Below are 12,500 nucleotides of genomic sequence, written 5' to 3'. Positions count from 1 at the left end.
TGTGTGTGTGTCATCCATTCTCTTCATTATTCTGCTTCCGTTCATTCATTCATTCAGCCTGTCTGTCTGTCTGTCTGTCTGTCTGTCTTCTGTCTGTCTGTCTGTCTGTCTGTCACAAAGACCAACAACAACAACCACCTCCAACAAACCACCACCCAGCAAACCACCACAACAAGCAAAATAATAAAAACAAGCACACACACACACACACACACACACACACACACCACACTAACATTCAAGAAAGTGAAATGTTGTGTCTCGTGGGTGCAGAAAGGAGTAAAACCTCAGGCCTTCTTCAGTAGACCACTGCCCTTCAGGAGTGGTGAAGGTCATAGAGCTTACCTGAAGATTGAACACCCTAACCTAACCTAACCTAACCTAACCTAATCTAACCTACCCTAACTAACCTGACCCAAATGTTACCTGTGGCATTAAGTTAGGGTGTCTCTCTCTCTCTCTCCTCTCTCTCTCTCTCTCTCTCTCTCTCCCTTCGTTTGATATTGATCTTTCACATCGTAAACCAACCAATAGCCACTTCCTTAGCTTTCTCCCCAAGGTTAAACTCAGAGAAAAGTAGAACGAGTACTTTCCTCTCAGTAAAAGTAAGAGTAATACTTTCTAATTTTCACTAGTGACCTAAATACTCTCTTTATACTTTCAAACTTAACAAATGCTAAAGGGAGCGACAAATTATGATAAAACTTTCTAATAATTTTAATACTTTCACTAAAAACACCTGAAATAAAACTAAAATTATCAAAACTTTCATAAACTTTCTAGTACTTTTAATAATCTCATAAAACAAAATAAAACTAAAATTATCAAAACTTTCATAAATTTTCTAATACTTTTAATAATCTCATAAACACCTGAAATAAAACTAAAATTATCAAAACTTTCATAAACTTTCTAATACTTTTAATATCTCATAAAACACCTGAAATAAAACTAAAATTATCAAAACTTTCATAAACTCTCTAATACTTTTAATAATCTCATAAAAACACCTGAAATAAACTAAAATTATCAAAACTTTCATAAACTTTCTAATACTTTTAATAATCTCATAAAAACACCTGAAATAAAACTAAAATTATCAAAACTTTCATAAACTTTCTAATACTTTTAATAATCTCATAAAAACACCTGAAATAAAACTAAAATTATCAAAACTTTCATAAACTTTCTAATACTTTAATAATCTCATAAAAACACCTGAAATAAAACTAAAATTATCAAAACTTTCATAAACTTTCTAATACTTTTAATAATCTCATAAAAAACTTGAAATAAAACAAAATTATCAAAACTTTCATAAACTCTCTAATACTTTAATAATCTCATAAAAACACCAAAACAACACCCCCCAAAAAAATCATAAAAAACGAAAAAAACACGATTACAAAATAAACACTGGCACCCCTCTCTTCCTACGTCACGCGAGGGGTTACAAGTCCTGATTTAATGGACGTATTTTCACCTGATTCAAAATAAGACAATGTATAGGTAATGGCTGGCTTGTGAGGTGTGTGTGTGTGTGTGTGTGTGTGTGTGTGTGTGTGTGTGTATATGTGTGTGTGTGTGTGTGTGTGTGTGTATATGTGTGTGTGTGTGTGTGTGTGTGTGTGTGTGTACGTGTGTGTGTACTTGGGAATGACATTTGGTATGTCGGGAAAGTTGAAGTTTTGTTGGAGTTGTCACGTATTGATTTTTCTTTAAGAGACTGACAATATTTTCCGCGCAAAATAAACATTAATCCCCAGCCAATCACAAACCCATATTTTCCCGCGCAAAATAAACATTAAACCCCCCAGCCAATCACACAACCCATATTTTCCCGCGCAAAAAGACCCAGCGGCAAGGTGACCAATCAAGTCGCTCACCGCAAATCTTCAAAACACACACAGATACAGTCTAGCCTCGACCTACTTTATAATTGTATTCCTTGATGTATTGTGCAAGGGGAGGGAGAGGGGGAGGGGCAGGGGAAGGGTAGGGGGAAAAGATTGACAGTTCTTGGTATGTCAGTGGCGTAAGTTAGTCTTGGTTCTATCCCCACAGCCCAATAAATCCCATCCTTAACACCCCCCTTTACCCTTACCTACCATGTCCTCACCACCCTTAAACCTTCCCCCTACCACGCCTTCACCCCCTCAGGGACCAACCTTGCCTTTAATGACAGACAGACAGACAGACAGACAGACACAACCACCACCTTGACATTACAACACTACAACAGGTTATACCCAACAGCGTTACGTGTCGTGAGTTAATAGTTGTGGTCACAGGGTCCAGAATAACATAGTTCCCCCTTAAAATCGTAAATAAAAAAATTGGGTTAAAATTTCTCTAAAAGGTCAAAGTATTTATAATTTGGCGTAAAAGTTGTGAAATGTATCTTGAGAGTTATATATATTTTGTTTTTGTTATTAAGGTCATATACGTAGTTTTAGCTTGAAATCGTAAAAAATGGGTCAAATAATATGTAGTTTGGGGTTAAAAATTGTGGAAATATATCTCGAGAAGTTATTAATACTTTTATATAAGCAATAATATCGAAATATACTGAAATATATCTAATTATTAACGAAATTCACTAGAATACACCTAGATACAGCAAGAATACAGCAGAATACATCAATATACAGCGAAATACAGCAGAATACATCAATATACAGCGAAATACAACGATACATAACGAAATAATAAATCAGGGAGTCGCCAAAGCCAAGATGACGTCACCAACAACAACATTGCCGGGTCATTACGTCATTATTCCCAAAGTCCTCGATGACGTCACCAACAACAACATACCCGGGTCATTACGTCATCATTCCCAAAGTCCTCGATGACGTCACCAACAACAACATACCCGGGTCATTACGTCATCAGCCCACCACCCCCCTCCTCGTGTTGGGATACCGCTAATGAGAGATGGGTTAATAGTGGTTGTGAGTGGGTTGAGTGGGTTATGAGTTGGTCTGAGTGGGTTCTGAGGTCATGACCTAACCATACCTAACCATACCTAACTAATGGGTCAATAACAACCACCTCGAATTAGTCTGTCTTCCCAGCTCGGGCCTCACGCCACTGTCCCAAATGTAGGTTAAGTGCTTTTGTGAATAAGACGATTACTTTTGTTTAATTTTCGATTACTTTTGTTTAATTTTCGATTACTTTTTGTTTAATTTTCGATTACTTTGGTTAAATTTTCGATTATTTTTAGCTAAGATTACTTTTATTTAATATTCGATTACTTTTTATTTAATATTCGATTACTTTTATTTAATATTCGATTACTTTTGTTAAATTTACGATTACTTTTTATTTAAGGTACGATTATTTATTTAATATTCGATTACTGTCTGTCTGTCTGTCTGTCTGTCTGTCTGGTAGTAGTGGTGGTGCTAGAAGAATATCCGTATATCCGACTGTCTGGCTGTCTGTCTGGCTGTCTGTCTGTCTGTCTGTCTGTCTGGCTGTCTGTCTGGCTGTCTGTCTGTCTGGCTGACTGTCTGGCTGTCTGTCTGTCTGGCTGTCTGTCTGCTGGCTGGGTGTGAGGGGCGGTGTCTGGCCACAATGCGTCAGGCGCTTTCCCCGCCTCAATCAGTACTGTCTGTCTGGCTGTGTGGTTGGCTGTGTGGTTGGCTGTGTGGTTGGCTGTGTGTCTGGCTGTGTGGTTGGCTGTGTGGTTGGCTGTGTGGTTGGCTGTGTGGTTGGCTGTGTGGTTGGCTGTGTGGTTGGCTGTGTGTCTGGCTGTGTGGTTGGCTGTGTGTCTGGCTGTGTGGTTGGCTGTGTGGTGGCTGTGTGGTTGGCTGTGTGGTTGGCTGTGTGTCTGGCTGTGTGGTTGGCTGTGTGGTTGGCTGTGTGGTTGGCTGTGTGTCTGGCTGTGTGGTTGGCTGTGTGGTTGGCTGTGTGGTTGGCTGTGTCTGGCTGTGTGGTTGGCTGTGTCTGGCTGTGTGGTTGGCTGTGTGGTTGGCTGTGTGGTTGGCTGTGTGGTTGGCTGTGTGGTTGGCTGTGGTTGGCTGTGTGGTTGGCTGTGTGGTTGTGGCTGTGTGGTTGGCTGTGTGGTTGGCTGTGTGTCTGGCTGTGTGGTTGGCTGTGGTTGGCTGTGTGGTTGGCTGTGTGGTTGGCTGTGTGTCTGGCTGTGTGGTTGGCTGTGTGGTTGGCTGTGTGGTTGGCTGTGTGGTTGGCTGTGTGGTTGGCTGTGTGGTTGGCTGTGTGTCTGGCTGTGTGGTTGGCTGTGTGTTGGCTGTGTGGTTGGCTGTGTGGTTGGCTGTGGTTGGCTGTGTGGTTGGCTGTGTGGTTGGCTGTGTGGTTGGCTGTGTGTCTGGCTGTGTGGTTGGCTGTGTGGTTGGCTGTGTGGTTGGCTGTGTGTGTCTGTGTGGTTGGCTGTGTGGTTGGCTGTGTGGTTGGCTGTGTGGTTGGCTGTGTGGTTGGCTGTGTGGTTGGCTGTGTGTCTGGCTGTGTGGTTGGCTGTGTGGTTGGCTGTGTGGTTGGCTGTGTGTCTGGCTGTGTGGTTGGCTGTGTGTCTGGCTGTGTGGTTGGCTGTGTGGTTGGCTGTGTGGTTGGCGGCTGTGTGTGGCTGTGTGTCTGGCTGTGTGGTTGGCTGTGTGGTTGGCTGTGTGTGGTTGGCTGTGTGTGTCTGTGGCTGTGTGGTTGGCTGTGTGTCTGGCTGTGTGTGGCTGTGTGGTTGGCTGTGTGGTTGGCTGTGTGGTTGGCTGTGTGGTTGGCTGTGTGGTTGGCTGTGTGGTTGGCTGTGTGGTTGGCTGTGTGGTTGGCTGTGTGGTTGGCTGTGTGGTTGGCTGTGTGTCTGGCTGTGTGGTTGGCTGTGTGGTTGGCTGTGTGGTTGTGTGTGGTTGGCTGTGTGTCTGGCTGTGTGGTTGGCTGTGTGGTTGGCTGTGTGTGTTGGCTGTGTGGTTGGCTGCTGTGTGGTTGGCTGTGTGGTTGGCTGTGTGTCTGGCTGTGTGGTTGGCTGTGTGGTTGGCTGTGTGGTTGGCTGTGTGTCTGGCTGTGTGGTTGGCTGTGTGTCTGGCTGTGTGGTTGGCTGTGTGGTTGGCTGTGTGTCTGGCTGTGTGGTTGGCTGTGTGGTTGGCTGTGTGGTTGGCTGTGTGTCTGGCTGTGTGGTTGGCTGTGTGGTTGGCTGTGTGGTTGGCTGTGTGTCTGGCTGTGTGGTTGGCTGTGTGTCTGGCTGTGTGGTTGGCTGTGTGGTTGGCTGTGTGGTTGGCTGTGTGGTTGGCTGTGTGTCTGGCTGTGTGGTTGGCTGTGTGTCTGGCTGTGTGTCTGGCTGTGTGGTTGGCTGTGTGGTTGGCTGTGTGGTTGGCTGTGTGTCTGGCTGTGTGTGTCTGGCTGTGTGGTTGGCTGTGTGGTTGGCTGTGTGGTTGGCTGTGTGGTTGGCTGTGTGGTTGGCTGTGTGGTTGGCTGTGTGGTTGGCTGTCTGTCTGTCTGTCTCGTACAGGAGGACATCTAGTCATTATACCTCAGTTCCTCCTTTCAATGACAGGTGTGACTGCGATCCGTTTTCACATCTTTGCTGGTCTGCCTAACCTAACCCTGTACCTAACCTAACCCTAACCTAGCTAACCTCCTAACCTCCTAGCCTGCCTAACCTCCTAGCCTAACCTACCTAACACAACCCCACCCTACTAACCTACCTAACCTAGCCTGCCTAACCTAACCTAACCTACTAACCCAGCCTAACCTAACTAGCCTGCCCCTAACCTAACCTACCTAACCTACCCTAACCTACCCTGGCCTCCTAACCTACCTAACCTAACCTGCCTAACCTATCCCTAGCCTAACCTACCCTAGCCTAATAACCTGCCTAACCTAACCTACTAACCTAGCCACCCTAACATAACCTGCCTAGCTTTCACTACTACTTCTTTCTTCTAGCCTAACCTAACCTAACTTCCTTCCTATGCCTAACCTGCCTAACCTAACCTACCCTAACCCTTTCCTTTGCTTCCCTAACCTACCTAACCTAACCTACCTAACCTACCTAACCCCTAACCTAACCTATTTCAACCTAACTTCCTTAGCTAACACAACCTACCCTAGCCTGCCTACCTAACCCCTAGCCTAACTGCTTCCCTTTGCTTCTTTCCCTAACTACCTATCCTAACCTAACCTAGCTTTTCACCTTACTGACTTTGCCTACCTAACCCTAGCTTTTCCCTAACTAACCTAGCCTAGCCTGGCCCTAGCCTGCCCTAACCTGACCTGCCTATTCTGCCTAGCCCCAACCCTAGCACAACCCTAGCCTAACCTAGCCTAGCCTAGCAACTTTAAACCTACCCTAACCTAACCTAACCTAACCTAACCTAACTAACCTAACCCAACCTAACCCTAACCTAACCTAACCTAACCTAACCCCTAGCCCTAACCTAATACCTTTAACCTAACCCCTAACCTAACCTAACCTAACCTAGCCTAACTGTTTCAGCTAACCTAACCTAACCTAACCCTTCTAACCTATGTAATTTAACACTTAATCACGACATGATCTGAAGACTAAATCGACCAATCACGTCATGAGTTCAGATCAATATCGACCAGTCACGACATGAGACTAAAATCAACCAATCACGACACGAGTTCACATCAAAATCAACCAATCACGACACGAGTTCACATCAAAATCAACCAATCACGACACGAGTTTCACATAAAATAGCAACCATCAAGAGAGCTTTGACAAAACACATTCAACCAAGGATTCGGAAGCAGTATGAACTCCTCCGCCCTCCTCCCCCACACCCTCTCCTCCCCCCTTTCCTTGGCTCCAGAAACCCCTTAGCCACACCCTCCTCTTCTTTATAACCTTCTCCCCCTTCCTACCCCTCCACAAACCCCTAAAACCCATATCCTCCCCTTCCTACCTCCCCCTAGCTCTAAAACCCCCCTTAACCACACCTCCCCTTCCTACCCCTCCTAGCTCTCAAAAACCCCTTAACCTCCCCTTGCTCTCAAAACCCTTAACCACACCCCCTTCCTTCCCCTCCTAGCTCTCAAACCCTTAACCACACCTCCTTCCTACCCTCCTAATAAACCCCTTAACCACACCTCCCCCTTCTCCTCCCTAGTTCATAACACTCTCCTAAACCACACCTGCCCCTCCCCAGCCTCAAAAGCAATAACCACACCTCCCCCTTCCCTCCCCCTCCCCTAGCTCTCAAAACCCCTTAACCACACCTCCCCTTCCTACCCCTCCCCTAGCTCTCAAAACCCCTACCACCTCCCCCCACTTCCCTCCCTAGCTCTCAAAACCCCCTTAACCACCTCCCTTCCTCTGTCTCTCAAACCCCCTTTAGACCCCTCCTCCTCTCCAACCCCCTTGCCCCCTCCCACCCCTCCCCTTTGGTCATGCACTGGGACCGTCGGCTCTGAGGTGTGGTAGTCAACGTTGTCTGCACAGTGAGGACTGTGGGGGCTACTGAGAGAGAGAGAGAGATCAATACAGTTTACAACACAAGGCGCTTTATCACCTGCCTGTCCCATACCAACCACCACTACAACAACCACTACAACAACCACTACAACCACCGCTACAACCACTACAACCACCACCACTACAGCCACCACTACCACCACCACTACTACAACCACCGCTACAATACCACTACTACAACCACCACTACAACCACCACTACTACCAGCCACCACCACAACCACCACTACAGCCACCACAACAACCACCACTACACCACGCTCACTACAGCCACCACCACACCACTACAACCACCACCACTACAACCACCACTACAGACCGCCACCACAACCACTGCACTACCACCACAACCACCACTACAACCACTACAATACCGCTACAACCACCGCTTCACCACCACTACAACCACCACTACAACCACCACTGCAACCACCGCTAACCACCTACAACACCACTACAACCACCGCTACAACACCACTACCACCACAACCACCGCTACAACCACCACTACAACCACCACTACAACACCGCTACAACCACCACAACCACCACTACAACCACCACCACCACCACCACCACTACAGCCACCACTACAACCACTACTACAACCACCACTACAACCACCGCTACAACCACCACTACAACAACCACCACTACCACCACTACAACACCACTACAACCACTACAACCACCACCACTACAACCACCACTACAACCACCACTACAACCACCACTGCAACCACCACCACCACACCAACCACCACTACAACCACCTACAACCACCACTACAAATCTGACACCAGCCACCACTCACAGCCACCACTGCACCACTACAACCACCACTACAACCACCCACCTACTTTCACCAATACTGCAATACCACTACAACCACCACTACAACACCGCCACCACCTCACTACAACCACCACTACAATACCACTGCAATACTAAATACCACTGCAAATACCACCACTACAACCACCACTACAACCACCACTACAACCACCACTACAACCACCACTACAACCACCACTACAACCACTGCAACCACCACTACAACCACCACCTACAACCACCACTACAACCACCACCACAACCACCGCTACAACCACCACTACACACACTACAACCACCACTACAACCACTACAACCACAACCACTACCACCACAACCACTACCACAACAACAACATTAGGTGGAGGTGAATGAACTTAAGCCAGACAGCCGCCATTGGCTACTGTCGTGATATCGTGTTATAGAACCCCGACACACACACACACACACACACACACACACACACACACACACACACACACACACGAGGCAGAGATACTCACATGTAATCTACAAACACACATGGATACATACCAACACGCACACAGATAATCACACACACACGTAAAGCAAAATACACACACACATAGACTGTACACACAAATACATGCACACGAACACGCAGAGGCAGACGTACCCACATGTACATACGCACACATGCATGTATACACAGATATATCATTTTCCAAGTACACACACACACATACACACGTGAGGATGATTTTAGACACACACGCATGCATCAGTGTTGTATTTAGGCACGCTATACTATTACACACACAGAGAAATATAACACACACACACACACACACACACACACACACATAAAGGTATTAATAATTTTTTTTTTAATAATATTATTAATATTAATAATAAATAATAATAATAATAATAATAATAATAAACAATAATAATAATAATAATAATAATAATAATAATAATAATAATAATAATAATAATAATAATAATAATAATAATAATAATAACAATAATAATAATAATAATAATAATAATAATAATAATAATAATAATAATAATAATAATAATAAAAAAATAATAATAATAATAAAATAATAATAATAATAATAATAATATTAATAATAATAATAATATTATGCAAAAACAATAATAACAACAACAAACTCCCCTAAACAGCGTCACAGAAAACGGATCACCAACATAAGAAAAACCAAGACCATTTAACCACCAACTCAAGTATTTCAGAATTAAATGGGAAACTGTCGCAATTTTTTTACTTTTACGGAAATTTATTATAACGAAGATAATTTTGATATTAACTTACTGTTTTATTGTGTAGTTTGAGATAAATTGTTATAATGAGTTTGAATTAGTAAATAGAGGTTATAAATGACCCGAAATTGGGGTTTACATGTTTAGTACTGGTTTCTAGACCCTAAAATTGGTGTTTATAGGTCAAATTACGTCTCTCTCTCTCTCTGTCACACACACACACACACACACACACACACACACCTACACTCATACACATACACCCACGTGAGGTAAATTGTACACCCATCACACACACACACACACACACACACACACACACACACACACACACACACACACCATGCCATCATAACATGACTGCCCATTTTACCTTATAAATAGACCGACCTCCGTGCCAAGATGATAGAAGCGAGCCTCTCTCTCTCTCTCTCTCTCTCTCTCTCTTTCTCATTCTCTCCATTAATGTCCAGTGTCCATTAGATGTCAATTCTCCATTTAACGGATTATATGGAGAGAAGATTCCGTTATAGGAGAGAAGTCCGTTATTTCGAGGTATCACTGAATATACTTCACTATTGATACGTTGGCTTACCATATAATGACGTCATCGCTCTTACGCTGAACACACACACATACAGACACACAAACACCATTTAAATGCACTGTAGTTCTTCCTCATTGGACGCTGGCCATATATGACGTCACCACAATCACACGTTCCAATATTTTCCTGTTAATTTTTTATTACTCTATTAATATCAACATTATCACAAAGTCTTTTAAAAAAATCACAAACACTATTTCAATCACTGGGTATTATTATTATTATTATGAAAGGTCACGTAGTGAGATATAATCCATGTAAAGGTAGTTTATAAGTCCATTTCAGTATACACGACGGCCATTTTGAGATAAGGTTACATAGTCGAGAAATAATCCATGAACCGTATTTATAAAGTCCATTTCAATATAATCATGGCGGCTATTTTAAACACAAACAAAAACCCCTAATGATTGTCTTAATTCCCAACTAGAACTAGCACCACCACCACGAATACCTTCATAAAACACACAATAGCTATCGCCTCGTCTACTAGCAGGCCATAAATAGCTCCAACAACCAACTAGGAGACATTGAGTTCAGTTCTTGTAACCCCCGTGTAGGAGGAGATTGGGTGGTGGTGGTGCACGATACCAGCCAGGTTTAGTTCCCGCCCACGTCGGGGTGAACTGGTAGGGGTGCTTCTCTCCTCCCTCCTGGTGTCGCTGTATTCACCCCACTCCCACATCACTACCCTCTAACCTCCCTACATGATTAACTTCAACAACGCAACGAACTCATGACTCTAGCCACCTCATCTCAACATAGCCAGCCTATTTCAACATGACTCTCACAATTTCAGCATAGCCTCCCCTACTCCTCCTCCCTCCACCATCATATCCCTCCCTATTTGGTTGGGTTGTGGTTTTTTTGGGTTGGTGGTTGTTTTTGGTTATTAGAGGATCTCTGTTATAGGTTAGGTTAGGATCTCTGTTATAGGTTAGGTTAGTTTAAGTAAGACAATCTCCCGGACTAGCTCCTGAAACTAGCATACAAATCTGCATCACTAGGAAGGATGCGCGGCGGTCAGGTGATCTTCTTGCGCGCCAAAAACTAGTCCGGTAAACAAGACATCAAAGGCGGGTTACCAACTCTTGTGTTTTTCTCACAATTTAATGTTTATGTTAAGGTGGTAATAAATATTTTCTGAAGGAGTGAACTAAAGTGTTGGGAGGAGGAAGGTTTGTTTGTAGTTTTATGTAACCTAACCTAACCAAATACAGTATAACCAAATCTAACCTAACCTAACCTAACCTAACCAAATATAACCAAATATAACCAAATCTAACCTAACCAAATATAACCCACAACCTAACCTAACCTATCCTAACCTAACCACATATAACCTATTCTAACCTAACTAATCTAACCAAATGTAACCTAACCTAATCTAACCTAACCTAACCTAACCACATATAACCTATTCTAACCCCAACTAATCTAACAAATGTAACCTAACCTAATCTAACCCCTAACCTAACCACACTATAACCTATTCTAACTAACCTAGTCTAAACCAATGTAGCCCTGCCTAATCTAACCTAACTCTCCAAGCTATAGCCTTTCAACCTAACCTATCTAATGTAACACAAACTTCCAACCTAATCCAACCAAGCCATATCCTATTCTAACCTAACCTAGTCTACCAAATGTGCTAACCAATGAGCCTACAATCTAACCTGGCAACCCTGATGAATAGATCAAGCAGCTGATCTGTAGGCCTAGCCTGAAGTCTGGCCAAGTCTGAGCCAAGTCTGAGCGAAGGCCTAGCCTGGCCTCAGGTAGGAGAGAAGGAGGTGGTGGAGGAAGAGAAGGAGGTCAGAAGCAAACAAACTCTGACTAATCTTATATATTTATCTACCTTTCTCCCTCACCCCTCCCTCCCCTCCTCATCCCCCCCTCCCCTCTCCCCCCTCCTCCCCTCCCTCACCCCTCCTCACCCCCTCCCTCACCCCCTCCTCACCCCCCTCCCTCACCCCTCCCTCACCCCTCCTCACCCCCTCCCTCACCCCCTCCTCACCTCCCTCACCCCCTCCTCACCCCTCTCTCCCCCTCCCTCACCCCTCCTCCTCACCTCCTCCCCCCCCTCCTCACCTAACGCCGGCCTTCACACCGTTAATTTGTACATCTTCACCCGACACCTGCACCCGGTTGCCAGGTCATAATAATACTAATTTTTTTATTATTTTATTTTTATCTCACAGCTCTGGTATTATCTGCACACACACACACACACACACACACACACACACACACACACACACACACACACACTCACACACACACACACACACACACACACACACACACACACACACACACACACACACTAACACTCACACACACACACACACACAC

The sequence above is a fragment of the Homarus americanus genome, unplaced genomic scaffold, assembly GCF_018991925.1.
Source record: "Homarus americanus isolate GMGI-L3 unplaced genomic scaffold, GMGI_Hamer_2.0 scaffold23673, whole genome shotgun sequence".
NCBI classification, from domain to species: domain Eukaryota; kingdom Metazoa; phylum Arthropoda; class Malacostraca; order Decapoda; family Nephropidae; genus Homarus; species Homarus americanus.
This window is presented reverse-complemented; position numbering follows the sequence as displayed.